The following is a 13,857-nucleotide window of genomic DNA, read 5'->3' as shown; positions in this document are numbered from 1 at the left end:
AGAGAGAGAGAGAGAGAGAGAGAGAGAGAGAGAGAGAGAATGGCATAGATTTTTGAAACTTGTAAGTCTACCTCCCAATGACACACCTCTTTAAACAAGGCCACACCTCTTAATCCTTCCCAAACAGTTCAACTAACAGCAGACCAAGTGCAAGCATAAAAACCTACAGGGGCTCTTCTCATTCAGATCAACACAATACCTTTGTGTCAGTACCAAGAGGATAGTCTTAACGTTTTCTCATTGTCTAATTACAGTCAAATCCCCTACCTGCTCCTGGCCCAGGCAAACCAAGTCTGATTTCTGTCATTATCAGCTGTTTCTCACTTTCATTTTCTAGAACTTTATATATATAAGTGGATTATGCAATGGCACGCCTCTGGTATGGCTTCCTTTACTCAAATAAATGAAGTTCATCCAGTTGGCACGGCTAAGGGTGGCTTAGCAGTCTGCTCCTTTTTATTGCTCAGTATACTTTTTAAATGGGTATTTTATTCCAGCTCTTGATGAACATTTATATTGTTTTAAGTTTGGAGTGACTGCTAAAATGAAACCACTTTGAATGTTTTCACACAAGTCATTGAGCAAAAATATATGTTTACGTTTCTCTTGGGTTAATATCTAGGAGTGGGGTGACTGAAATCCTAAGGTAGGTATATTGCAAGCCTTTAATAGATTTTTGTGCCATAATAATTTTCCTCTTCCCATATGAGCAGTGCTTGAGAAAGCAGCTGGTCTCTACTTTCACCAACACTTGGCATTTTTGTTACCGAGGAAAAACCTAGATACACTCCGTAAGTCTACTTGCTCTTACTGACTTACATGATCCCTAGTGTTGGAGGTTACACTGCAGGGTGACATGAGATTGGTTTCCCGCTAGCTTTGCAGTGAGACAGCTTTGCACCACAGGATATGATGATAAAGGATATTCAGGTTATTTCTCTGGGACCTGGAGTCTATTTTTGAGGAAACCATTAACTCTTTACTTGGGCCTACAGATGCCTGGTGGCTTAGCAGGGTACGATGGAAAGCCTCGGCATCTCCGAGTTCTGTGTTTGACTCCCTGTGGCCTTTGTATTTGAGTCAGAGTCTAGTCATCTCTGTGTGGACATGTGGACCACTAAGCAATGTTTTGTCTACAGCTATGACACAAGGGTCACTTGACCTGGACTTGCTTTGTCTCTCTCCTTCAAGTTTAAATGACACCTACCAGCCACCATAACTGGGAACACCGGAGCATGAAACGAACAAAAAGATATGATGCCTGAAATATCTCTATCTTTTCCCTGAGAAGGCACGCATATCTCTCTCCTCCACTGGTCTGTCTTTCTCCCTCATTTTTCCCACTGTGTCTATGACCCACAACTCCCCAGAGTCAAGAAGTTGATTTGTCAGCAAAAGCTTCTACTCCGTTCTCCTTGGGCCCCAGAATAAAGCCTTTCTTTCCTCCAACACTGGTCTCTCAGACACTGGCTTTTCCAAAACCAGATGAGCTTACAGGCCTTCATCAAGTAATATTTCAGACTGAGTGTGGCCATTCTAATGACTGGAGAGTTGTACCTTATTGGTGTTAATTTTTTTTATTAATAATGTTGAATGTTTTTTCATATTCTTATTGGTATAGGGCTATTTTGATCTTTTCCTGTCTAGTGTTTGTTTAAATATTTTGTCAATTAAAAAATCAAGTTGTTTTATTGTATTTTAAGTGTTCTTTATTTGAAACACAAGTCTGCTGTTTGCTATATAAATATCATATATATATAGTATAGATAATTTTGGGTTGCTGATTTACTTACTAATTTTTGAGACAAGGTTTCACTGTGTAGCTGAGGCTGTTCTCAAACTTGCAGCCTTCTAGAGTGTTGGGGTTACAGGTGTCTGCCACGATGCCAGCCTTGTCTTTTCACTACTATTAGCAGTGTCTTCTGAAGCATAAATTATTTTAATATGGTAATTTTGAAAAATTGATGTTCAAACTATAAATTTTTATTTTATAGTTCATGAATTTTTTTATCCTAAGAAATCTTTGTGTACACCAAAGGCTGCAGAATTTTTCTCTTATATTTTCTTCTGGGAGTTTTGTAACTACTTGTGTTTTAGGGTTTGTGGGGATAACTTATTATTCATGTCATAAGTGATGCATTTTGATGTACTATGTAGTTGTAGTTGATTACTTATTATTATTATTAATTACTATTACTACTAAGTGAGTGTGAAAGAAGGCATGTGCATGCCATGCTGTGTATGTATAGTTAGGACAGCTTTCAGGAATCCAATTTCTCCTTCCACTGTGTGAGTTCTAAGGATTGAACTCAGGTTGCTAGACATGTGCAGAAAGCATCTTACCCATTGAGCTGTCTTTCCAGCCCCGGATGTTGATTTTACATGGAGACTCAAAGATCTGAAAAGCTCTCTCCATCAGCTGAGCAAGATGCCCAAAGGAAAGAAGGCCAAGGGGAAGAAGGCCCCAGCTCCCACCAAAATCGACAAGAAACAGGAGGCCAAAGAGGTAGTCAATCCTTTGTTTGAGAACAGGCTCAAGAACTTCGGCACTGGGCAGGACATCCAACCCAAAAGAGATCTAACACGCTTTGTCAAATGGCCCCACTACATCAGGCTGCAGCGGCAAAGAGCCATCCTCTATAAGCAGCTCAAAACCTCCTGCCATTAACCAGTTCACCCGGGCCCTGGACAGGCAAACAGCTACTCAGTGCTTAAGCTTGCCCACAAGTACAGGCCAGAGACAAAGCAAGAGAAGAAGCAAAGGCTACTGGTCTGTGCTGAGAAGAAAGCTGCTGGCAAAGGGAACATCCCAACTAAGAGACCATCTGTCCTCCAAGCAGGAGTCAATACAGTCACCACCTTGGTGGAGAACAAGAAGGTTCAGCTGGTGGTGACTGCCCATGATGTAGACCCCATTGAGCTGGTGGTTTTCCTGCCTGCCCTGTGCAGAAAGATGGGGGTGCCCTACTGCATCATCAAGGGAAAGGCCAGGCTAGGTCGCCTCGTCCACAGGAAGACATGCACCACTGTTGCCTTCACACAGGTTAACTTGGAAGTTGGTGGGAGCTATTAAGACCAATTAGAATAGCAGATATGACGAGATCCGCCACCACTGGGGAGGCAATGTACTGGGTCCTAAGTCTGTGGCTCACACTGACAAGCTGGAAAAGCAAAGACTAAAGAACTCACCACTAAACTGGGCTAAATGTACACTGCTAAGTTTTCCGTACATAAATATAATTACAAAATTAAAAAAGATTTTAAAAAACACATGTACCAGCACATTTCCAGAATGCCTCCATAGCATTTTATGACTTAAGAGTTCTTTTTCCTGTCGTTCTAATTGGCTCTGTTTTCATTGCTCAGTGTTCTGTGCCTTTCATTGATTAGTGCCAAGTTGCACCAGAGCTGCATGAACAAACCCGTCAGCTGCATGCATGGGTCGACTTGCTTCACGGCCTGTGTGTACTTGCTTCTTTGCGGGCTTTGCACACTCTCATCCTGGCACTTTCCTTCACTGTCAAGATTCACAATCTCTATGTTTCTCTTGCAGTGTATCTCTTAGTACTTCAATCTCTTGTCTTCTACGCTTCGAGCTTAATTTTTGGGTTGGTGACTATATATTTCTTCTTGTCGCAGACACAGATGAGTCTTCCTAGTGGAGGCAATGTGTAAGTGGCATGTCCTGATAAGTCCAACTTAGGTCCTGATAAGTTAGAATTCCCCATTGCCAATTGACAAATTGGCACAACCGTTCATCTTTTAGATTCTGTGGATACATATGTATGGTTAATCTTGAGCAATACATTCGATCATGGCACATTTTAAAACTCATTCTTTAGACTTTAAAGCCAAGGACGAAGCTGTGAGAAACTCACCATTTGGGAAGCTTTCCAGGAGTTAGATGTCTACCAGCTTCGCCTGGCAAGAGTGCAAACAAACCAAACTTTTATTTTGAACTTCACCAGAGGATGTTTTTGTTCATGATGTGCAAGCAAAGCTAAAGAAGGATTAGGATACGACTCAGAAGAAAACTACAAGGAAATAGTAAAGCTTCTTAACGAGTCTAGCCTATATTTGCTAATGGCTTGTTCAACCCAGCAATCTTCCACATAAGGAGTTAAAATGTAAGACAGATCAAGAGACATCCAGATGCTAAAGAATGCACACACAGGGAGGGAAAGCAGTCTAAAAGTAAAAGCTATGGGGCACTGAAGTCATGTGTAGTTCGAAATCTGAGTCAACTTGAAGTAACAGGATACATGAGTTATGTAACATCCTGACAGTGAGCCATTTCTCTGCTCTAAATGGTTTCATTTTTTATTTTCCTCAGTCCTCTTCAGAATCTATCACTTGAGATGTTCTGAGTGGGCCCATGTGCCTTGAATCCTCAAAGAGTAATTAATTAACACAATTATTCTCCAAGTCCGTTCCCTCATTTTCGTGCCCATTGCACTAATCAGGTTAGGCTTTTGTTATTACTGACATAGCTGACTAGAATAATAATCAGAACTCCCTGGCCTTCTCTTCCACCCTGTAACCCCTTGAAACACTAATTCCATTGCTTTTTGTGTTCACAAAAGATGCTTGTACAAGCTCCAGTCACGCCACATGGCAGAATACCGTGGGGCTGGCTTGGGAAAACTCCGCTCTGTCTGTGTGTTCCCGGGGATGAAGAGATGGAGATGGGAACGAGGTCCAGAAGAATCAGAGGTCATTTAATTCACTCTCCTTGTTTTAGTCACAGAATGCCAGCGCCTTAGGGTCTCTGTCTCTCTGCTGACTTTAGATGCATGTGGCCAATGGTTTCCTCCCTCTAGCCGCAGAGGGATGCCTGATTGCAGCATCTCTGAACAGAACTCATTAGCCCTTCCTTCCCACAGGAGTAAGGTCTCTTTGGGGACCTGCATTGCTATTTATCCAACACAACCCCTTGCCCTGTTGTCTCTCACTCCTCATACTTAAGAAGCAGGATCAGCAGAGTTCATGCACTGAAGCCGCAATGTAATATAATTCCTTTTTTTTCACCTATAAAGCTGGGTTATGGGCTCAACACGATAGCTCAGTGGGTAAATTGCTTGATCTGTAAGTCTGATGACCTGAGATCCATATCTGAGTCTATGTAAGTGTCCAAGGAGAGAAGCAACTCTATAGCTTTATCCTCTCAGTGTCTCTCAGCCCCAAACAGCACATAAGTTTACTCCTGTAAACTTAGTTTATTTTCAATCGACAAATAGTCGTATGTAGTTATGAGATAATATTCTGATACATGTACACATTATGGAATGGTCAATCAGGCCAACTGTCCAACCCATCATCACAATCCCATATCCTTTCCCTGTGAAAAGATTTAAATACTCCTTTATGTAGTCTGAAATATTACTGCATTTTAACTGCTTTGCCCTGTGACCAGCATGAACCCTTCCTGTCTCACTAACTTTACACCCACTGCCTAGTGTGTGCCCTTTTCAGTCCCTCCCTCCAATGGCCTTTGGTGATCACCACTCCATTCTCTACTTAACATACGAGCGAAACTTTTAAAGATTTCTCACATAAGTGAGATCCTGTAGTGTTTATTTCTGTGCTTAGCTTCATTCAATAGAGCACCATCCAGGTTTGTCCACACTGCCGCATTGACAGAATGCCCTGTTTCTCTCTCTCTCTCTCTCTCTCTCTCTCTCTCTCTCTCTCTCTGTCTCTCTCTCTCTTTGTTTAAACACGATGGTATCCCATTCCACACAGAAACCACGTCTTTTAAAACATGCATTCATCCGCCGATGGGCGCCTGGCGTCTTCCCATATATTAGGCATTCTGAGTAATGGTGCTGTGAGCGTTCTAGTCTGGAGATTCCTTTGGCTCACCACTTTCACTCACTCAGCGGCCATGCTGAGTATCGAGGTGGCTGAATCATATGGTAATTCTCCTTTTAGTGCCTCGAAGAGCTTTCACAGTTTCCAGAATGACTGTACTGTTTTACATGATCAGCAACAGTGTATGAATTCCCCCTTTCCACATCCGTTCCCACGTTATCTTTGTTTTAAAAGACAGCAAGCAGTATAACAGATGTACAGTGATAGGCATTGTGGTTTAGATTTGCATGCCTGTGGTGATTATAGATGTTGAGTATTTTTTCAAATGCATTCCCCATTTGTATGTCTTGTCTTAAGAAATGCTCGTTTAGGACCTTTGCCTATACTTAAGAGATTATTGTCTTGCTGTTGACTTCTTTGCAAATTTTAGATTTTATTACCTTATCTGAAATACTATTTACAAATATCCAGATCTATGGGTTATCATTAATTCTTTCCTTGTCAATGGAAACCTTTCAGGTTGATGAGATCCCCTCAGCCCATTGCCTGCAGGCTCCTGAGGTCACATCTGAGAGATCTCTTCTGTACGCCACAGAGCTTTCCCCACGCATTTCCTCAGTGCTGTTCATCTGGGGGTCTTCATTTTGTGAGTCCTCGCTCTGATAACTGATTCTTTATAACTGATTCTTACACAGTGAGAAAAGGTCTGTGCCCATTCTTCTGGACGTGAATACTCCATTTCCCAAGTGCCATCTATTGAAGATTATCCCACTGAAGACACGATCCTGTTCGCATTGTGATTTCCTGAAAGCTTTGTCAAAACCTCATTAACTGCAGGTTTGTGGGCTTATTTCTTCTCTCAGTTACTTCAGTCAGATCCATTTCCTCTCAGGGTGGTAACTTCCGATCTTCTCCATTCACATTTCAGGACTGTCTCGTATCTACTCTGTGCAGTCATCCACATTGGACTGTTTAAATGCGGTGTAAAACTGAGTAGTAGCAGTTAGAAAGAATGACTTCATATGCTGGGTAAAAAGCTTTCGGGGCATTTTACGTAATAATCACAAAGTACTGGACACCACACATGCCAAAATATCAACAATATGTGACATGCTGTCAAATACACATGTGGACCATTTTTTACTATTTTTTGTAAGAAAATGAATATTCATAGGCAAATGTACCCCATGCCTTGAGTGGCTGGGGCAAGGAATGTTGCAAAAGTCTTCACTCTCTCTTCTAGAAAAATTTCAATACACAGTTAGCAGAGAGAATTATATAATTCCTTCTTCCTCAGGCCTAAAATCAGCCATAGGCCTAAAATCAGCAACAGGCCTGTCATACATGCCTGCTGACACAAAGTCTTGGGTCTCTGTGGAAAAATACTGAAACAGATGGCTATAAGCTATTGTAAACAGGCAGCTTTTGTGGAAATTTGCCAGCCTGAGTAGTCATAGACCTTGTAAATAGGCAGCCTTGGCGTATAGTACCAACTTAGATAAGGACAAGTGAATCATAGGCAGAGTCATAGCGACCTGTCCCCTGAACCTCCACCCAGCTGATATCCTGTTCTGAAAGATATCTGTACTCCCCCTGAACACCCACACTCCGGTGTCATCCCCTTCTCCACATCCTGCCTTTTCGAGTTTATAACCCCTGTGTGGATAAGTAAAAATTACAATTTGATTTTTAAAAAGTAAAAATAAATAGATAGATAAATAAATAAATAGATAAATAAATACATAAAATTCCTTCTTCTTCAAGACCCAGCTGCAGAGATTAACCCCTCAAGATAAGTCTTGTTATGTTTAGGGCCACTCCTGTTCTCCTTCAGCATCCATGGTTTATTTTAAAGCAGGCCCCAGTTTGTATAATCATTAGTGGCTGTGTGACTGTGAATCCTTCCGTGCTGTCCGATGGAACTTCGCAGTGATGGAAGTATTCTGTGTAAGTATTCTCTGCTGCAACCACCAGCTGGCTGTGGCTCAGGAGGGTTTGATACCTAGCCACTGTCACAAAAGAAGTAAAGTTCTTACGATTTTCAAACTGTGGCTTAAATCCAAACTTAATTAGCCCTATGTGCCCAGAAGTTACCTGTTGGACAAGACAGCTGTTTAACATAAAGACTCTTTTTAAAAAATGCAACTGGAAAATAGTTCAGTTCTTCCTGACTGTATCAGGGGACTCACCAGCCAGCGTGTCCTCTTTTCAGGCCCTCCTCCCCTGGCCTTTGATAACCACCAACCTACTCTCTACTCAGGAGGAGCGACTTTTTTTTTATTGGTTACTTTATTTATTTACATTTCAAATGTTGTCCCCCTTCCCGGTTTTCTCTTCACAACCCCCATCCTATACCCCCTTCCCTTTGCCTCTGTGAGGGTGCTTCCCTCACCTGCCCACCCATTCTCACTTCATGGCTGTAGCATCCCCCTACGCTGGGGCATCAAGGTTCCACAGGACCAAGGGCCCACCTCTCACTGATGCCAGATAAGGCCATCCTCTGCTACATATGCAGCTGGAGCCATGGGTCCTTCCACGTGTACTCTTTGGTTGGTGATTTAGTCCCTGGGAGCTCTGTGGGGTCTGGTTGGTTGATATTGTTGTTCTTCCTATGGGATTGCAAGCCCCTTTAGCTCCTTCAGGTTTTATCTCCTGTTTGTTGGGTATTTCAGTTAATGTCATCCCCATTGGATACTGGGAACCTCTTTCTTCCCTAGCATCTGGGACTTTGTAGTGGCTACCCCCAGTTCCCCATCCCCCACTGCTACATATTTCTGTTCAGTTTCCTGACCCTCTGTATTTTTCTCCTGTCTCTTCCTATACCTGATCCTGCTCCCTTTTTTCTCTCATCCCAGAAGCAACCTTTTAAGATTCCATATATAAACAATATCAAGGATTATTTATCTCTGAGCCTGGCTTATTTCCTTAATTTCAAATATTTGATTCTAATATTCAGAGTTCTCTAAATATACTGTATGTTTTAAAAGTCATGTCTTTGACTCTAAACTGACCGATGTTGCAGTCTAGTTGCTGGGTCTCTTAAGTTCTTTAATACTACAATTTGAAGAGGTTATATTAATTTCCATTTTATATCAGTGTGTGTCATTTTCAATCATTTGAAACTATGGATATAATTTTTAATATGTCAGGGATTTTCCTCAGTGACAGAATCATATTACAATGCTTGACATTAAGCAATGTTGACATTGTGGGGGTTGTGTCTCATAGAGTCCAGGCTGGCTTTTAACTTGCTACGTAGTAATGACATTGAACTCCTGACTCTCTGGACTACAAGTATGGACTAAAATTATGCTTGGCTATCTTCTCCTCCTTTAAAACACATTTTTAAATTGTACTTTTTCTATCTCAATGAGACTAACCATCTAAGATTTAATTTCAAATTCTTTCTTTTGTTTCTCCAGCTCTAGCAGTTGCAGAATCTTGCATCTATGCCAGGGTAGCTTTCATTTTCTCTTCTCGCCATGTCAATTCTTGTCATTTTTTTTTATTATTAAATAGGCAACAAGATTTTATTGATGTTGTCATCAGTGTAGACCATTTATTAACTGGGGTCCAGATTCTCTACAGCTCCTTTCTCAAACATAACCCTGAACCTGATGTGGCCCAGTGACTATGAAAAACTGCAGAGATTAGATAAAACCTAGGGGCAATGCCCTCTGGGCCAAAGCAACATGAAAAGGGATGGAAGTCTAGGAGGAAGAACTCAGTGGAGGGGGTCAAAGATTCTGTTTGCTCAAGCCTTGGTTGAATGCTGACTCTAGTAGTTAGCTAAACAATATATATATTGTTTTCCCACAGCAGCAGGAAAATAAAACATTTGTTCATTCTTGAAGTTAGTCCAAAGTCTTGTGTCTCCGCCTATCATCCCCCTCCTTTTCAGGCTGCACTGGCCTTGGCATTTGCCGGCCTACTTATTACCTATCTGTTTCTTGGCTTGTCTTTCTATGAATCCAACCAATGTATTACATCAGGAGTTTACTCAGTGTTGTGGAGCCCATTTAACATGGACAGATAATTACTAACAAGTGTAAATAACTATAAATATATGCATATGCTTATGTATGTGTATACATTTGTGTTATTTTAACTATACATTATAATCCAGGATATCTCTCTCATTACCTGGTGCCTATTAAAATAACCACCCGTCAGTGAAATCTTCCTTTTGCGATGAGTTTTGAATGTCTGGGGATGCAAGTATTCCTCAGAGTGTTTAGTGTCATTTATGTCATGGCTGTTGTTCGTCACTCATTAGAAAAGCGACAGGAAGGAGCACAAAACATTTGATGTTCTCATAACTTGGCAATGAGATTTTATCCACATCCATATCTCAGCCCTTGGTGACTCCATGGGTATATTACTCTCTGATTGGGCAGTTGGTAGGGTTGAAGCCCGAATGTGAAGGATGAGGCAATGTCCAAGTCATCCTAGTAGGAGATAGGAGTAGGGTAGGGTAGAGGGAGAGACGTGGCACACAGCAAGGGCTCCCTGAAAAGGGAGAAATGGTAAGAAATGGTGTTGAGGGAAAATCTAGCTGACTTCAGAAGTCTTAGGCCGTGGAGATGGCTCAGTGGTTAAAGTGCTTGCTGCATGAATATAAAGACCCAAGTTTGGATCTCTAACAGCCTCGTAAAAGATGAAGCATGGCCATGGGCACCTGTAAGGCCTATGCTTGGGGTGGAGGGTGGAGATAGAAGGATCCTTGGAATCATGGGTCAGCCAGTGAGTCTGGCTGACGTTCACCTCTCTCAGCTCCATCTGAACTCTTGCAGGCGAGCAAACTGGCACACACATATGCACACATGTGTATACCACAAATACACATATGCTGAAGTTTTGTTTTAACCTAGTTCCCCAAAACATAAATTATGTTGAACAGAAATCACACTGGTGATGAGAATTTGTCATAGGAAGTTATACAGCATCGTATCATAGTATTTATTGGTTCCCCTTTTCCCTCGCAACTGTTCTACACATATTAATGTACAGTTATTCATAAAACCACATTTACTGAAGATCTGTGACACAGGCTTTCACAAGATGTGAAATACAGCAGAGATTAAGAAGTGGTACTTGTACTACTACAGGGCAGGGCCTATTTCCTCCATTGGCTGTGGGCTGGAGGCTGACTGAAGCTTGCTCATCTCGCCCTTGCTGTTTCCATCTCTCTTCCATTTTGTCACCATGGTTTCCAGTGCAAACATCTCAGCTTTCTCTCTTCTTCAAAATGTCAGTCACATCTTTACCTCCATCAAACTTTACTCCTGAACCCATATTTATTTTTCTCAGTCAAGATGTTTTTACTGAAGGCTTCTTTGTATGCCAAGCACCACTGAAGAAATATTAGAGAATTGCGTTATGCAGGTATTTGACTGCTCTTAAGTTCCCTGAGACTTAAGTTCAGAAAACTTGATAGAAGACAGTAAAGGTTTTATAAAGGTCGGGGGGGGCATTTAGGACTATGAGAATGAATAAAATGACTATTGGACTTGTGTTTGTGTGGCCAATAAATAATATCTGTTTATAGCATTATCACTATACTTTATTCCTAGAATTGAGAGGCAGTTTGTATGTGTGTGTGTGTGCCTGTGTCTGTGTGTGTGCGCATGTGTTTGTGCACATGTGTGTATGTGTGTGTGTGTGCGCACGTGTGTGCATACATGCCCTCGAATACATGTGGAAGTCAGAGACCAACTTTCAGGAACTAATTATTGCCTTGTAAGGCAGGGTGTCCCTTATTTCTGCCACACGGTATGCTCCAGGCTAGCTAGCCCTGGAGCTTTTGACCAGTCTCTGTATTCTGTCTCTCACATTGCTTCACGAGTCCTGGCACTCCATGGCCACCACCACATCTGATTGTTCACATTAGTTCCCTGGGTGGAACTCAGGCAGTTGGGCTTAGATGGCAAGCACTTTCACCAGCTGAGCTCTGTCTCTCTCTACATGCAGGTAGTGTTTTCTAAAGGAAAGAGGGATTTGAATCTCATGTGGGGCTGTACTCGAATCTGACTGTAAGGATACCCCCAGAGCAGATTAGCCATTTACTGCCTCTGAGACTCAGTGCACTCACCTGTGAACTAGGTATATGGATAACAGAAACACTGGGTTGTTAGGAGATGTACAAGAGACAGCCCCAGAAATAGAGGAAATACTTCACAGAATTGCTCCTGCCCAGCCCTGCCCTCCCCATTTTCTCTTTATGCTCATGATTAGTTTGTCATTCTCTATACCAATGAAGTAGCAGAAAAGTGTTCTGTGGTGCAGTGAAAGGCAGAGTGAAGCTTTGGGTCCAGAGAAAATTTTCTGAAGTGAGTTGACCCTCAAGTGAATGCATGTCCTAGCCCATCCCTCACCAAACTGATGTTCATGTGGTTCAATTTAAAATACATGTCCCAGAGGAAAGGAACTACCAAAGTCTGCCTGGGTTAGAACAGATGAGCTTAGGACTTTCTTGCTTTTCAATATTTAAATAATACTGAGGAGTATAACTGAAGACAGGATGCTGCTTAGGAATGGCGATGCTGTTGGATTGGTTATTTTAATCTATAGATGTGATGGTTTTTAAAGCATTCTTGAAAATAGACTTATTTGTACTGTCATGGGAGACAGAAGCCACGTTGATTACTTAGCTGAGAGAATTTAATCAAAAGCCAATAACTAGGTGGCCAAACAATAGAAAACAAAAGACCACAAAGATATCATGGGATGTCTACTGCCAGAAGCAGCCTCCAGGACAGGGTCTGGAGAAGCAGAGGGAAGCAGCTGACAACTTGGGTCTTAGGTAACTAGAGTAGGGGCTTTGGAGAAATCAAACTCAGACCTCTACAATAGGGATGTGTCAGCTGGGCAGGGGGTATGGTTCAGTGGTGGAGTGCTTGCCTAGGATGTGCAGGTATGCGCTTCAGTCTCCAGTGCTTGAAAAGAAAGGGCTTTTGGAATGTAACTTAGCTTGACCTGTTGCCTCTGGGTTGGAATAAAGGAGCCCCATGGGCTAGAGACCAAAACCCTGCAGGGTAGATACTGGCTCCTTAGTATGTCTGAGGTTAGAAGCACAATGAAGTTGTTTTTCTAAACACTGGAAAGACTGCAGATTGGAATCAGCTGCCGGTGTGCAAGAGTATCTTCAATCTGGAAAGACCTCATAGTGTGATCCGACAGTACCCAGATCAGAAGCCATGTAAACACACATCTTTCTTCTTCCTCCAACCTGGCAGGAGCAGCTGGTGTTTGAACAGCCCCAGGATCAAAATTGCACAACCGGATAAAGAAGGGTACTGAGATACAAGTGAAAGAATTTAACATAAAACTTTCTTTAATGAAAAGAGACCTCTGCATTCAGGAACAAGATGTGTTGAGGGGTTGATATCTTTTCCCCCCTTTCTCTAACTCCTCATTCAAGACTAGGAAAAATTTCCATGATACAATGAGAAACATGGTTCAGTGTCTTCTCCCTACCTTATCAAGCTGCCAATGACTAAGATGCCAGTGGCCTCAACACGCATGCATTTCACACATGCGATAAGCTGTGCATATTTATGCTGGCTGGCTTAGACTTGCTATTTATGTCATCTCATCATGCTTGCTATTAAGTATTCTCCATAATTTCATTAAAATTATTTTTCTTTGTTTTACTTTTTTGTTGTTGTTTTGGGTTTTTTGCCTAGTGCTGGAGCTTGAACCCAAAGCCTTGCAGATGCTCAGCAAGTTCTCTGTTGCTGAGCTGTACCTCCAGTCCAAGAAAGAGAACATTATCAACACTCAAACTCAGGAAGGAAAGAAGCTCAGTAATGAATAGTTCTTAATTTAATTATTTCACTTCTTTTCCTCCAAAAATTCCCTGTTGAGATGCAATTACTGTAAGACAGAAAGATATGATATACTTATATTTATATGAACTTTACAGTTGAAAACTTACTATAAAGTGGGGTCATGGTGGGCATGAGGAATGCTATTCAGTCTTCCTTGTGGGATCTTAGGGCGAGTCCAACCTTTATCTCCATAATACCTTCAGGAAAGCGAGTACTG

The 13,857-nt window shown here is 41.8% G+C and overlaps 1 pseudogene; it reads left to right on the top strand.

The window, feature by feature from the left end:
• The first annotated feature begins 2,428 nt into the window (after positions 1-2,428).
• Positions 2,429-13,627, top strand: LOC114618329 (annotated as a pseudogene).
• Positions 13,628-13,857: the final 230 nt, after the last annotated feature.

The sequence above is a fragment of the Grammomys surdaster genome, unplaced genomic scaffold (genome assembly GCF_004785775.1).
Source record: "Grammomys surdaster isolate TR1022 unplaced genomic scaffold, NIH_TR_1.0 141, whole genome shotgun sequence".
NCBI lineage: Eukaryota > Metazoa > Chordata > Mammalia > Rodentia > Muridae > Grammomys > Grammomys surdaster.
The sequence above is the reverse complement of the archived record's forward strand: the minus strand, read 5'-3'. Positions and strand labels throughout refer to the sequence as shown.